Source organism: Ananas comosus, linkage group 11 (genome assembly GCF_001540865.1).
Source record: "Ananas comosus cultivar F153 linkage group 11, ASM154086v1, whole genome shotgun sequence".
NCBI lineage: Eukaryota > Viridiplantae > Streptophyta > Magnoliopsida > Poales > Bromeliaceae > Ananas > Ananas comosus.
In genome coordinates, this window is record NC_033631.1 from 5594291 (window position 1) to 5607287 (window position 12997).

The window sequence follows — 12997 nt, forward strand, 5'->3', positions numbered from 1 at the left end:
TCATGTCTCAAGTAATCATAAGTTTAGATGCATGAAACAAAGCTCATTTTCATTATAAAGAACATAGTCCAATAAGAATGCTAAGCTCAAGCATAAGGTTCATATGCAACTCCCTCTACTATATAGAGGTCCAAAAATGCTTTATATGTAACATCGGCATTTTAAGCATTCTAAAAATCATAACAAATACATTTAGTATGAATATGCATGGTTTTTCAATTTACGAAATATAAAATACCCAATATGAGAATTTCTCATATTATAGGCTAGGTCAAACCCACCAAAATCGAAACCGTCGTTTCGCCGAAAGGAGGTATCCACTAGCTTCCTAGTACCCTAGAAACATCAAAAATAGGGTTACCCAAACGAAACGAAAAGCCCTAAACTCAATCTTTAACCATTTAGCAAAAGGGTCAAAACTCACCTCAAGAGTAGAAATCTCTTCCAAAGCTCCAAAAGAGAGCTAGAACCCTTCCAATCTGGCCTAGAGGAAGGTTCTAATCCAAACAATCTAGCTCAAAAAGCCCTAGAATCAAAATGCCCAAAATTAGCCCTAAAACCTCACTCTAGGGTTTCATCTACTATAAAGCAACAAAACTCAAATCTAGAGGAAGAGAACAAGTTGCTTACCTCTTAGAAGCTTCAAACTAAGCTCAAAGTCCTCTATCAACCAAGATCTCTCTTCAACCAAGCCTCAAATCCAAGTTTCATGCTTCAACAATGGTGGAAGTAGCACCAAAGAGCAAAAGAGAGGAGAATCCATCAAAAATCCATACAAAATGGAGTATAAATCCAAAGAGGGGAAAAGAGAGGCTCCCTACCTTGCTCCTCCACTGGCTCCAGCTCAGGGAGAGCCCTAGGGGCGTGGGGACACATATAGAATGCCACAATTGCAAATACACCCCTGCAGAATCAAACTACTCAAAAACTGCCTCCTTGTACCGATACACGGGCCCTTGTACCGGTACAAGCCCCATGAAAATCACAACCCGAGGCTCGGGTTGGCGGGGTAACCGGCCCTGTACCGGTACAAGCCCCCCTGTACCGGTACAACCATCAGCCTTGTACCGGTACAAGCCCTGCTGAAGGCTACCCGAGAGCTGACCAAAAATTTGATTTTTCGGGTTTTGGTGCTAAGCTTTAAACCTCAATTCTCGGGATACGTGCCATAGGTCGGGACACAGTCAATGACCCACCAGAAAATCTGGAAAAACTCAAAACACAGCAAATCACTCAAACCTCGCAATTTGCAAAGGTCCAGTGTGTTACATTCACCCCTCCTAAAAAGGAGTTTCGTCTGCGAAACTCGAAAAGACAAGTACCTCAAGACTCCATCTGAAAAAGATGGGGATAGCGCTCTCTCAGTGCGCTCTCCAGCTTCCAAGTGGCCTCACGCTCGTCGTGGTTGCTCCAAAGCACCTTCACGTAGGGAATCTCACGGTTCCGCAGTCTCTTTACCTCGCGAGCCAAAATTCTCAAAGATTGCTCCTCAAAGCTCAAATCATCCCTCAGCGCCACAGGTGTAGCGTCCAACAAGTGAGCCGGATCATGGATGTACTTTCGAAGGACCGATATATGGAATACGTTGTGTACACCCGATAGGTTCGGTGGTAGAACGAGTCTATATGCCACCGGGCCTACACGCTCCAAAACCTCATACAGTCCAATGTATCGGGGGCTCAACTTACCCAGAATTTCAAATCTTCTAATTCCCTTGGTCGGCGAGACTTTCAAGAAAACATGATCTCCAATCTGAAACTCCAAGTCTCGTCGACGCCTATCGGCATAGCTCCTCTGCCTACTCTGGGCTGTCAACAGTCGCTCCCGAGCAATGCGAACCTTGTCCTCTGCTTCCTGGAGCACATCTGGGCCTAAAGCCAATCTCTTGCCAACTTCACTCCAATGAAGTGGAGATCTACACTTCCGTCCATAGAGTGCCACGAACGGTGCCATCTTGATGCTTGCTTGATAACTGTTGTTATAAGCAAACTCTACCATCGGTAGATGCTGCGACCATCCTCCCTGGAAGTCAATCACACAAGCTCGAAGCATATCCTCGAGAGTCTGTATCGTACGCTCCGACTGCCCGTCACTCTGGGGGTGGAAAGCAGTGCTGAAGTCCAAGCGCGTACCCAGAGCATCCTGTAAGCTCCTCCAAAAGTGGGATACAAAACGGGGATCTCGATCTGACACTATAGAAGTAGGTACCCCGTGCAATCGCACAATCTCATCCAAGTAAACCTGTGCGAGTCTATCACCAGTCCAAGTAGTGTGGATAGGTATAAAATGTGCCGATTTCGTCAGCCTATCCACGATCACCGAAATAGCGTCGTGCCCGGCCTGTGAGCGAGGCAATCCCATCACAAAATCCATAGTGATCTTCTCCCACTTCCACACTGGAACCGGTAGGCTCTGCAATTTTCCCGCGGGAACTCAGTGCTCAGCCTTCACTTGTTAGCAAGTTAAACATCTAGCAACAAACTCACCAACATCCTTTTTCATCCCGGGCTACCAATAAAACAACTTCAAGTCCTTGTACATCTTGGTGCCTCCCGGATGAATAGCATACGGTGCTCGGTGTGCTTCTTGAAGAATGTCCTCTTTAATGCCCAAGTCCGCCGGTACACATAGCCGTCCGCGGAAACGAATCAATCCATTACCGTCCAAAGTAAAATCACCGGTGCAACCATCAATCATTTTAGCTCGAATACTTTGCAACTTCACGTCGGAGGCTTGCTTTTCTTTAATCCTTTCCATAAGTGTAGGTTGCACCACCAAAGTCATCAGTCTCAAAGGTGTATCAGGAACCACCACCTCCAACTCCAACCGCTTCATCTGCTCGATCAACGGCGGTTGAGTAACCACAAACATCGCTAAGTTTTCCGTCGATTTCCTACTTAGCGCATCAGCCACCACGTTAGCCTTGCCTGGGTGGTAAAGGATAGTCAAGTCATAATCCTTGAGTAGCTCCAACCATCTACGCCGCCTCAAGTTCAACTCCTTCTAAGTGAATCGATACTTCAAGCTCTTGTGATCTGTATATACTTTGCATCGCTCGCCGTACAGATAGTGTCGCCACAGCTTCAATGCAAAGACCACGGCCGCCAACTCCAAGTCGTGAGTAGGGTAGTTCCTTCCATAATCCTTCAATTGGCGAGATGCATACGCGATCACTTTTCCGTCCTGCATCAAGACACAGCCCAATCCATTAAAGGAAGCATCACTATAAATCATATACCCTGCTACAGCAGTTGGCAAGGTTAGGATCGGGGCGGTCATCAATCGCTGCTTCAATTCTTGGAAGCTCTTTTCACACGCATCATTCTAAATAAACTTGGTGCCTTTATGCGTGAGTCTCGTGAGGGGGGTAGACAACTTTGCAAATCCCTCGACAAACCGTCGGTAGTAGCCGGCCAAACCAATGAAGCTCCGTATCTCGGTCACGCTCGTAGGCCTCGGCCAATCCTTGATAGCTTCAATTTTCCTCGGATCCACAGCTATACCTGATCCTGAAATCAAATGGCCCAGGAATGCCACTTCTCTAAGCCAAAACTCACACTTTTTCAACTTGGCATAGAGCTTCTTTTCCCGAAGCACTTGAAGTACAAGTCTCAAGTGTTCCTCGTGATCCGCATCACTTCGGGAATAGACCAAAATGTCGTTGATCAACACCACGACGAACCTGTCTAAATAAGGCTTGAAAATACGGTTCATTAGATCCATAAAAGCTGCCGGGGCATTAGTAAGCCCGAACGGCATAACGGTAAACTCATAATGTCCATACCGTGTTCTAAAAGCCGTCTTCGACACATCCTCAGGTCTGATCTTCAACTGGTGATATCCTGACTGCAAGTCGATCTTGGAATACACATAAGATCCCTGGAGCTGATCAAATAAATCATCAATCCTCGGTAATAGAGTTACCGGCCAAGCCGCTTTCCTCGGTTTCCACAAGTGGTCCATCGACCGCCAACCCTTCGTAGGCCCACCGCCTAACCTGTCTCGATACGCGCAACACCTCTCGCTCGCAAGGGCAGACCCAATCAATATTTTCGGGCAAAATTCTCACTTGGAAATTCGCACACACTCCAACCAGGAGCTATCAAGACCCCCAAACCACGTCAAGTCCTCGGGTTGGGTCGCTACACACTCTGTGTGTCCTTGATCTCATGATCTAACACGTGATATTCCACGTACTCGGGTCCAAGCTCGGACTACCGTCCTGATCAAACTCTGCCCCACCCGTAGGTACCGGGCCGCTGTCACCCACAGCTGACTGCTCCTACCCGAAGGGCCCAGGCTCCACAGTCCACAAATGATCCAAGCACGGGTCGTCCCCAAGCAATACCCGCGATCGTCGTCCTACACGACATACTCTATCGAGTTGCACATACCACTATCGGCTCCTACGCACCTAGTGCGAGCCACCAGCCCTACGAGTGATCGATGGCCCGCTTCACACTTAGCCACGCTAAAGTGCTACTGCCAACACTCACTCGGCTGAATCAAATCTGCACTACACGAGTAACCACACTCGAGCGCTCCATGCCTCTAAAGCGTCCCATACGAAGTCCAGCATTAGGCAATCATCGCCTATGCACGCCGACTACACCAGCACGACCCTACTACCTCACATCGAGGCACTACTAGGCCCACGCGCTTGCACTTGGTTACCAAACAACTATTCCCCCAATAGTGATTCACTTTCACTATTCAATACATCGGAACAACATCCGAATCACTTGGATTACTCGAGTGTCTATAAGTGCCATGACTCAACTCTCCCGCAATCACTTACTCACATTGCTTTGAGAGTAAATCTACCAATTCCATCTCTACCACGAGTCCCACTCCTTGCAATTAGACTCACGCTCCTTCCGCACATTTGCACCGCCTTGTTCTATTCACAAGGCCTAATCCTCAAATCTCCTCCCATCTCCGCTATTCCGTACTTGGAAAATACTCCTAGAAAAGGAGAAGGAGAAAAACCACACTTAAGGGTGGTCTCTGGCTGTGATCAAGAGATGAGGAGTTGGGGCCCTTTTATAAACTGCCTCAATTGCATAAAAGCCCCCTCAAATAACCCTCAATTATAACAGACCAAAACTGTAGTTCTCTGTAGTTGGTATCAGTACACGTCAGGGGTGTAACCGGTCACATGATCGCGCAGAGGCCAAACCCGAGAGCAAGCTCTCTCTCCTCGGGTCGCTTGCTGTACCGATACAACCATCAACATGTACCGGTACGCTTTGCTCCAGAATACAGTTTTAGCTTGTTTTCGACTCCATCTTACACCTGTCGATGCTAAAACCATTCTAACTCCTTTAGAACTCAATTTATACCCTTCAAACATTGTTGGAATGTCAACTGGACTTTGTCCGACTTCTTCTCTCGACGCACTTCAGCCAATTTGATCGAGAGTGGTTTAACACGACGAGGATTCACTAACCTCTTTAAGGTTATGAGGGTCGCCAAAGCTCGCTCCCTCTAGTGCATGGCAGCTTCCTACTGTTGCTGCACCTAATCGGCTCGTACCTTGCCAATCCCACGAGAGTGGCCAATTACTTGCGAAGTTCCAAGTCTCCGCTCGCCTCGAATTGCTCAGGGACACCACTTGTCCCATCCCGCGCCGATCAATACGAAGATCGCCAATGCGGTGCCATCGCTTCCCAAACATGACAACTTCGTTAACCCTCGACCCTCTGGGTCGTACACAAGACAACTTATACCGACTCAAATCGGGCGAAAGTCACGCAAGGGCGTCTATTCTCATCACTAGGTTTCATGTTGTCGCGCGCCAACATGAACACCCTTAGTTGAGGATAAACCACACCTTGAATCTACCTCTAATCTCCTTTTTAGAGGTTTACTACACAACCCAATCTATTAACCTTTCGCCAAAAGTCACTAGTCCTCGTCTCTCACGAGCCTTAATCTCCTATGGTTTACTATCCTAGGGTCTCCTAGGTCCAACTAAACCATTTCTTCTTATTCTTTTTATGTTCTTTTCATGTTCTTTTATACTCTTTTTATACTCTGATACCATCTTATTTGTCACGCCCCTAGCCCGCCAATTTGGTCGGTTTCGGGCACGCCAACAGACCTCCGAACGGATAGCTAGGGTTTCCCCTGTACCGCGGACAGAGTCTCCCCTGTACATTCAAGGCGTCGCAATCAATACAATGTACGAAGTTCCAACCAGAAACACATTTCAATCAAAGATTGCATAAGGAAGTATCAAAAACATAATTACAACTAAGTTTATTACAATCATTCAACTCACATTCACTAGATACATTTTACATCACAAATACATATTACTTACATTTGCTTTCACTTAACTTCCAAATACAATCCGATTTTAACATGGTTATTACAACTTAATTCTTTTTATTCTTTACATCCCTAAGTAAAGCCAACTCAGGGTACCGCTATCTCTGATCTCGGTGGTAGGGCGCTAACTATGATGCTACGCCCTCGCCTCGCGCCGCCGCGCCGCTCACGTGCGAACCTGTAATACCCCAAAACAACGTAGGGTGAGAACCAACTCCATGGTTCCCAGTGGGTACGGCCACCCAAGGGAAAAGCTCGACCAATAAGTCCAATGAGGCACTTCAATAAGTTAGTCCAATACATACGAAAGATATTTATGCTTTTACTCGATATTGAACTACATGTCATGCCTCGCGATATGCAATATGAAATGTATGCAACTATGCAAGTAGAGTAAATGATTTTGCTTTCTATCATTTTCATTTTTTATTGCTAGCCATTCTTTACTACTTGCATTCTTTCTTATTAGCCATTCTTTATTCTTAGCTTTTCTTTATTCTTAGCTGTTCTTTACTCTTTACTCTTTGTAGCGCTTACTCAATGGCCACTCTTTTCTAAGGTTACTCTACCTTAATTCTCTATGCAACCCGACTCGGTCTTGAGTCAATCAATCGCGGATAGTCCGCGCATTGTCTAGCTTGAGGTAAAGGAACTCGCTCACATGCACCTCAGCCAACCACAGCTCACCGCGCTCCATGACCTAGCCGTCTGGCGGCGAACGCATCGCACCTCACCCAACAACAGCCTAGGTTATGACTTAGCCACCCGGCGGCGAAATCGTCGCACACGCCACGTCAATGGTATAGCCTCGGGCGGCAAAATTGTTGCACACGCCCAACACCACTCTCTGTGTTCCATAAGCTCTAGGATTCCGGAATCCATTTCACATAACTCAGGGTTTGGCCTTATCCCTATAGTATCGACCTATCTAGGTCCAAGCCTTTACTCAACCTAAGTTAATACATTAGGTTCAATGCTACTAAGATCATAGCCTAGGTTCATTAACACTAGGTTCATGTTCTTTATTACCTAGGTTCCTTTGACTCTAGGTTTAATGCCACTCATTATACTTGTCATCCTAATTATTCACACTTAGGATTGTTAGTTGATGCCACTCAATGTTCTTAGTTTCCTAGCTGTCCATACCTAGGATTCTTAATTGACATGCCACTCGATGTTCATACTTTACAATGTTAAGTTCTTTACTCTACTTAGAGTTATCGATCTTAGTTCAACCTTCATATCATTCTAGCATATGCCCACAATATGAACATGCATACATAATTAGCATCTCATGCACATGCATTCATAATTAGCATCTCATGCACATGCATTCATAATTAGCATCTCTATCTTATACATTAATCTAGTATTTAACTTATGCATTCTTAACTAGCATATACTCTATGCATTCATTTGACATCTAGCTCATGTTAAGTAACATCTTACTCATGCATATACAATTAGCATTTAATTCATGTCTCATCTAACATTTCTACAATATGTCAACATGCATTTCTTAGCATACATCTTATGCGTTCATTTAGTATTTAGCCCTGACATTCACTTAGCATACTTTCTATACATTTACAACTAGCATCCATCTTAATCATGCATTCTTAATTAGCATTTCTACTTTATGTCATTAGCATGCATCAATATGAAACCACGCTATTCTTAGACATACAGGCGACCTAGTCGCTTAGGTAAACACAACCCACCTCAAAACGCGTTCCGATTGCTTGTAGTCACTTACAATCGGCCTCCCGCGACACCCGTGACCCGGTTCGGCCCGAACTCTCGCGCGACCACCCGAACGGCCACCAATCCGCGATCCATCTGTTCTCGAGTTTATTCCTCGATACCACGATGCTCCAGATCCGATCTCGTGATTTTTAGACATCTATTCCGCGTGCTGCGGCTATCTGTACCAAAATTGACTGTTTCGTCAATAACTTCGCATAGACTTTTCGTTTCACCGAACCGAGCGCACCAACGCGTTCATTTGATCCCCAATATGTTAATTTGCCTTAGAAATATTCGGAGGCAAAAGTCCCAAATTTGGTGCCCTAACAATGCCAAAATCAAATTTTTTAGGATTGATCTTGTAACTAAGCATAATTAAGCTTAGAACCACCCAAGAAGCTCTCTAATCTCATTTTTAAACCATTTGAACCATTTCTAGGGCATCTAGAGCCAACCCTACAAGTTCACCATTAGAGCACTACGAAGAAACCATGGATTTCATGTGTTCTTCGTCTACTACGAGGTTTCTACACTTGTAGGGAGATCAAAACCAAAGATCTAGGGTTTAAAACCAAACCCTAATCCTAATCTTACAACATAAAAAAAGCTCAACCTTACCTCTCTAGGTTTGCTCCAAGGTGAGGAAGAAGATGATGGAGAAGATGATCTCCTCCTAGATCTTCTTCTCCTTCTTTTCTTTTTTTCTTCTCTTTTCCTCTTTTTTCCTTCTTTTTTTCCTTCTCTTCTTTCCACTTTTTCTTTCCACAGTTGAGAGAGAGAGGGAGAGAGAGAGCTGCTGTAAAGGGAAGGGTTGGGGAGTTCTAATGTGTTGCAACAATTGCTAATAAACCCCCCAAACATTTATAATTACAGCAGACCAATTCTGTACTGTTCTGCCACTGCGTACCTGTACACGGGCTGGTGTCACCGGTACACGGTCGCGCAACAACAAAACCCGAGAGCTATCTTCTCGAATTTTACACTGCGTACCGGTACACGGGCTGGTGTCACCGGTACACAGCCTTTTTCAGGACTTAGCCAATTTTCAGCTTTTTCTCCGTTTTCGCTCGTTTTCGTTCGTTAGGCCTCCGATTCATTTCAAATCGCACCGAGACCCCAAAACATATTTTCGATCACGATTTCATCATCTTTTCATCCACACTAATGTCGGATTTAGCTCATAGTCCGACATAGCCTTTCGGGTCCCGTTTTCGCGCCCACGCGCACCGAAAACACCCAATGCTCCCGACCTCAATCTTGCATTGTTTCGACTCCAATTCGCACCGAGCAATACTAAAACGTTTCTAACCTCATTGGAACTCACTTTTAACCCTTCCAACACTGTTGGAATGTTAAATAGACTTCATCCAACCACTTCTCTTGGGCTCTTTGGCCAATTTGGCTAGAGTCCAACATTCTACCGAAGTTTCGGTATGTTACACCTTATGTCGTTTTATGTTACCTAAAGAGTCCTTTGTAGTCTTGAAGACCCATTTACAGCCAATGGCTTTGACTCCTTGTGGTAACTCAACGAGATCCCAAACTTTGTTATCCGTCATAGATCTCATCTCTTCCTTCATGGCATCATACCATAGTGAGGATTTATCTCCCTGCATGACTTCTGAAAACGTCCATGGGTCTTTATGGTGTCCAACATCAAAGTCAGACTCCTGAAGATAAACTACATAATCATCAGGAATCGCCGATTTCCTTTGTCTTGAGGATCTTCATGGCTAAGTGTTTGACTTGCCAACAAGTGAAGGCGGAGCGTCGATTTCCAGCGGGAAGGCTTCAAAGCCTACCAATTCCCGTTTGGAAATGGGAGGAGGGCATTTATATTAAATAGAAGTTAATTTAACTTGTTAACGGAACATATCGACTTCGTGAATTATTTCTATTAGGACATGGTACCTAATTATGTGATGCTTCCATCAGCATGTGGCACCTAATTAATTGGTTTTGGAAGTTACTGGATTATTAAAGCATACATTTCTATATTGGTTCTTATAGAACCTAGGTAGAAACATGTTATATTAAACTAGAGCTCCTATCGCCATGAGAACCTAGTGATAGAGAACTACATTGTGAACATCATATATGTGAGCTAAGGGTTAGTAGTGAAACCCAAAGTAAGTGTGCTATTTCTTGATTAGAGTTATGGTATTTACTCTATAAAAGAATTTCTTAATTGCTAGACTTTGAAGTTACCATGAAACTTAGAGATAAGATGTGTGCTAGATATTGCTATGTGAACTTAGAAATGGTGTTATAAGTAGCATGTGTATATATGTTTGGGTTGAAGTAAAACTTGGGCTGTTGAATGTATGTTTGCTTAACCTAAAGGAGAAATTGGGTTAGAGTTTCTTGGTTTCTAAAGCTGAAATTGTCATGAAAATCTAAAACCTATACTATGCTAACAACATATATGTAAACTTGAGTTAATGTGAAACCTGTGGGAATATGATATGAGGTTAATCTCTCGCAATCCTTTAAATTAATTGAATTTGAGCTTCTTGGGTTATTAATATTTAAGATAATTACTCTACAAAATGGGTTAAGCTATTTGCTCTAAAGAAGTCTAAGCTATAGATTTTGGGGTTGCTAAAGCTTGCATGATGGACCTAGAGTAATTAAGCTATATGTTGTATATATCTATATATATATATGAAGCAGAGAACTTGTGATAAGTGGGTTATAATCCCTGGTTGTACTTTATGGTATTTGGTCCAGAGGAAAGGTTTGGGTTATAGAATTTTGAATGCTAGCATTGGTAGTTTGCCTTAGAAGCCTAAGTATAACTCTATGTTAACTGTGTATGTAAGATTTGGGTTAGAAATGCAAAGTTGTAGGAATTAAAGTATAACATGAGTTTGATCTCTTGTAATCCTAATTGAAGGTAAAGCAAACGTGTTGGAAGATTTGGATCGGCATTCCAATGAGCCTACGGCACGCTAATGATGAAAACCTCATTTTAGCTTCGTTTGTCGCGAGCGAGGATCGTGATGGTTCATAAATCGTGGAAAGTGGATTTCTCGCATTCCAGCATCATTTAACGGTGGGTGGTGGTATCCGAAGTCATCGATTCCTCTTTATGTCTATGTTGCCTTTTTGAGCATATTTTTATATGAATCATATAATATTCATGCATTATAGGGTAATCAGCATTGTGTAGTTATGAAATGAACAATTGAACAAATCTCATTATTAAGAACATGTGAACTATAGAGTGTGGACATATAACCCTATGAATGTGTGAATTTTACTGTGGACTATGACAATAGTAAACTTGGTGACATTATGACTTAGAAACATTGGTTAGCATCAATATTGGAACTGTAATACTAGCACAAAGTGCTAGTTAGAAATTAAATTGTGGCATCGTCAGTTATTGAATCCTCTAAGTGAGGATTGGATCATACTCACCTATTCTGTTTTGGCTTGGTGGTGGTTTCTCCCCCCAAGCAGTGCACTCCGGAGTGTGTCATTAACTGGGTTGATCGTATAAGCCTTCCCAGTAGACGATTTCATCGGGAGGCAGGTTAGGGCCCGATACTTAGGGATTGCGTTGGTGAGTTATAGTTAACCAAATGGTTAACCAAATGGATTGGGTATTGATTATTTATACCATGCATGCATAAATTTCATATGTTATCTACAGTTTCTTTCAGCTTTATACAGGCATTGTAGTCGTTACATGTTATAACTGGTTACTATCTATTATCTTTTCTTGCCTACATATGCCTGAATAGACATAGTGGGTGAGTCGGCGAGGTCGGCGGCCAAACCCATTGGGAACTTTCAGTAGTTCTCACCCCACTAACCATGCAGGTTCTAGCTCGTGCNTGGGTGAGTCGGCGAGGTCGGCGGCCGAACCCACTGGGAACTTTCAGTAGTTCTCACCCCACTAACCATGCAGGTTCTAGCTCGTGCGAGGTGATCAAGGATTGTGGTATGGACAGCGCGACATCCATCGAGTATAGTTGTACCTTGTATATTTCATCTGTTTATAGTTGATAAAAGCAAATGTAAATTATTTATTTGAGAGATGATAATTGTATATATTAAGGAATGTATGTATGTGATCAAATGGTAAACTTTGTATTTGATTTAAAGTAATCAAGATACAATGTATGAATGGTTTAGTTAGTTTACTTTCACTTGTACTTGTTGCTTGCCCTCGTGCAAGCCATGTATATTGAAATGTCATCCTGGGATTGTTTCTTTCTCTATACATGTTTGATAATTATGGTTAAGCCTTGGGCGGACAGGGGAGGTGCTGTCCGTTCGGCGTCTGTGTACGGGCCCGAACCGACCAAATTGGCGGTTTCGGGGCGTGACAGTAGGTGTCTCAGTTTGGCTAAATGACTTCTGGTTTGTGTAGACGGACAATAAAAGTGCCGAAATCACATAAAATAATATGATTTTGGGTAATCGGGAGGGCTTTTATGCAACTTTGTTCGTCGTGGCTGCTGTTGGCAGCAAGTATGGGCTGAGGATAACCTATGGACTGATCTTCCAAGGCCTTTTCGAAAATCGGAAAGTGATCTTCCCAGGATAACCTATGGACTGATCTTCCAAAGATAACCTATGGACTGATCTTCCAAGGCCTTTTCAGCGAAATCCGCTGGCGGAACGCGTTTACGGTTCGGAATTATTCCGACGGTGCTTCGTGAGCTATTTTGTAGTCGCTGAGCCTTGCTGGCTGGTCACTCGCGTCATTTCGAGAGTTCAGAAATGACGGGTGAGCGACGGTGGGTTCCGGTGTCGAAATTGACACTTTCGGGAACCCGGATCGAAACGATTATCCAATGATAATTGTTTCGACGTGAGAAGTTGCGTTTGCTGCCATGATGCACGATTAATTATGTTTAGTGGCAGCGGGTGACTCGTAGCGTGAGTTTGTGTATTCCGGGACAGT

General features: G+C 43.8%; 1 long non-coding RNA gene across 1 annotated transcript; it reads left to right on the plus strand.

Annotated features, from left to right (window-relative positions):
- Positions 10974-12310, plus strand: LOC109717700. The gene is made up of 2 exons (XR_002218258.1): positions 10974-11134; positions 11996-12310. It is a non-coding gene; the product is annotated as an uncharacterized LOC109717700 (long non-coding RNA).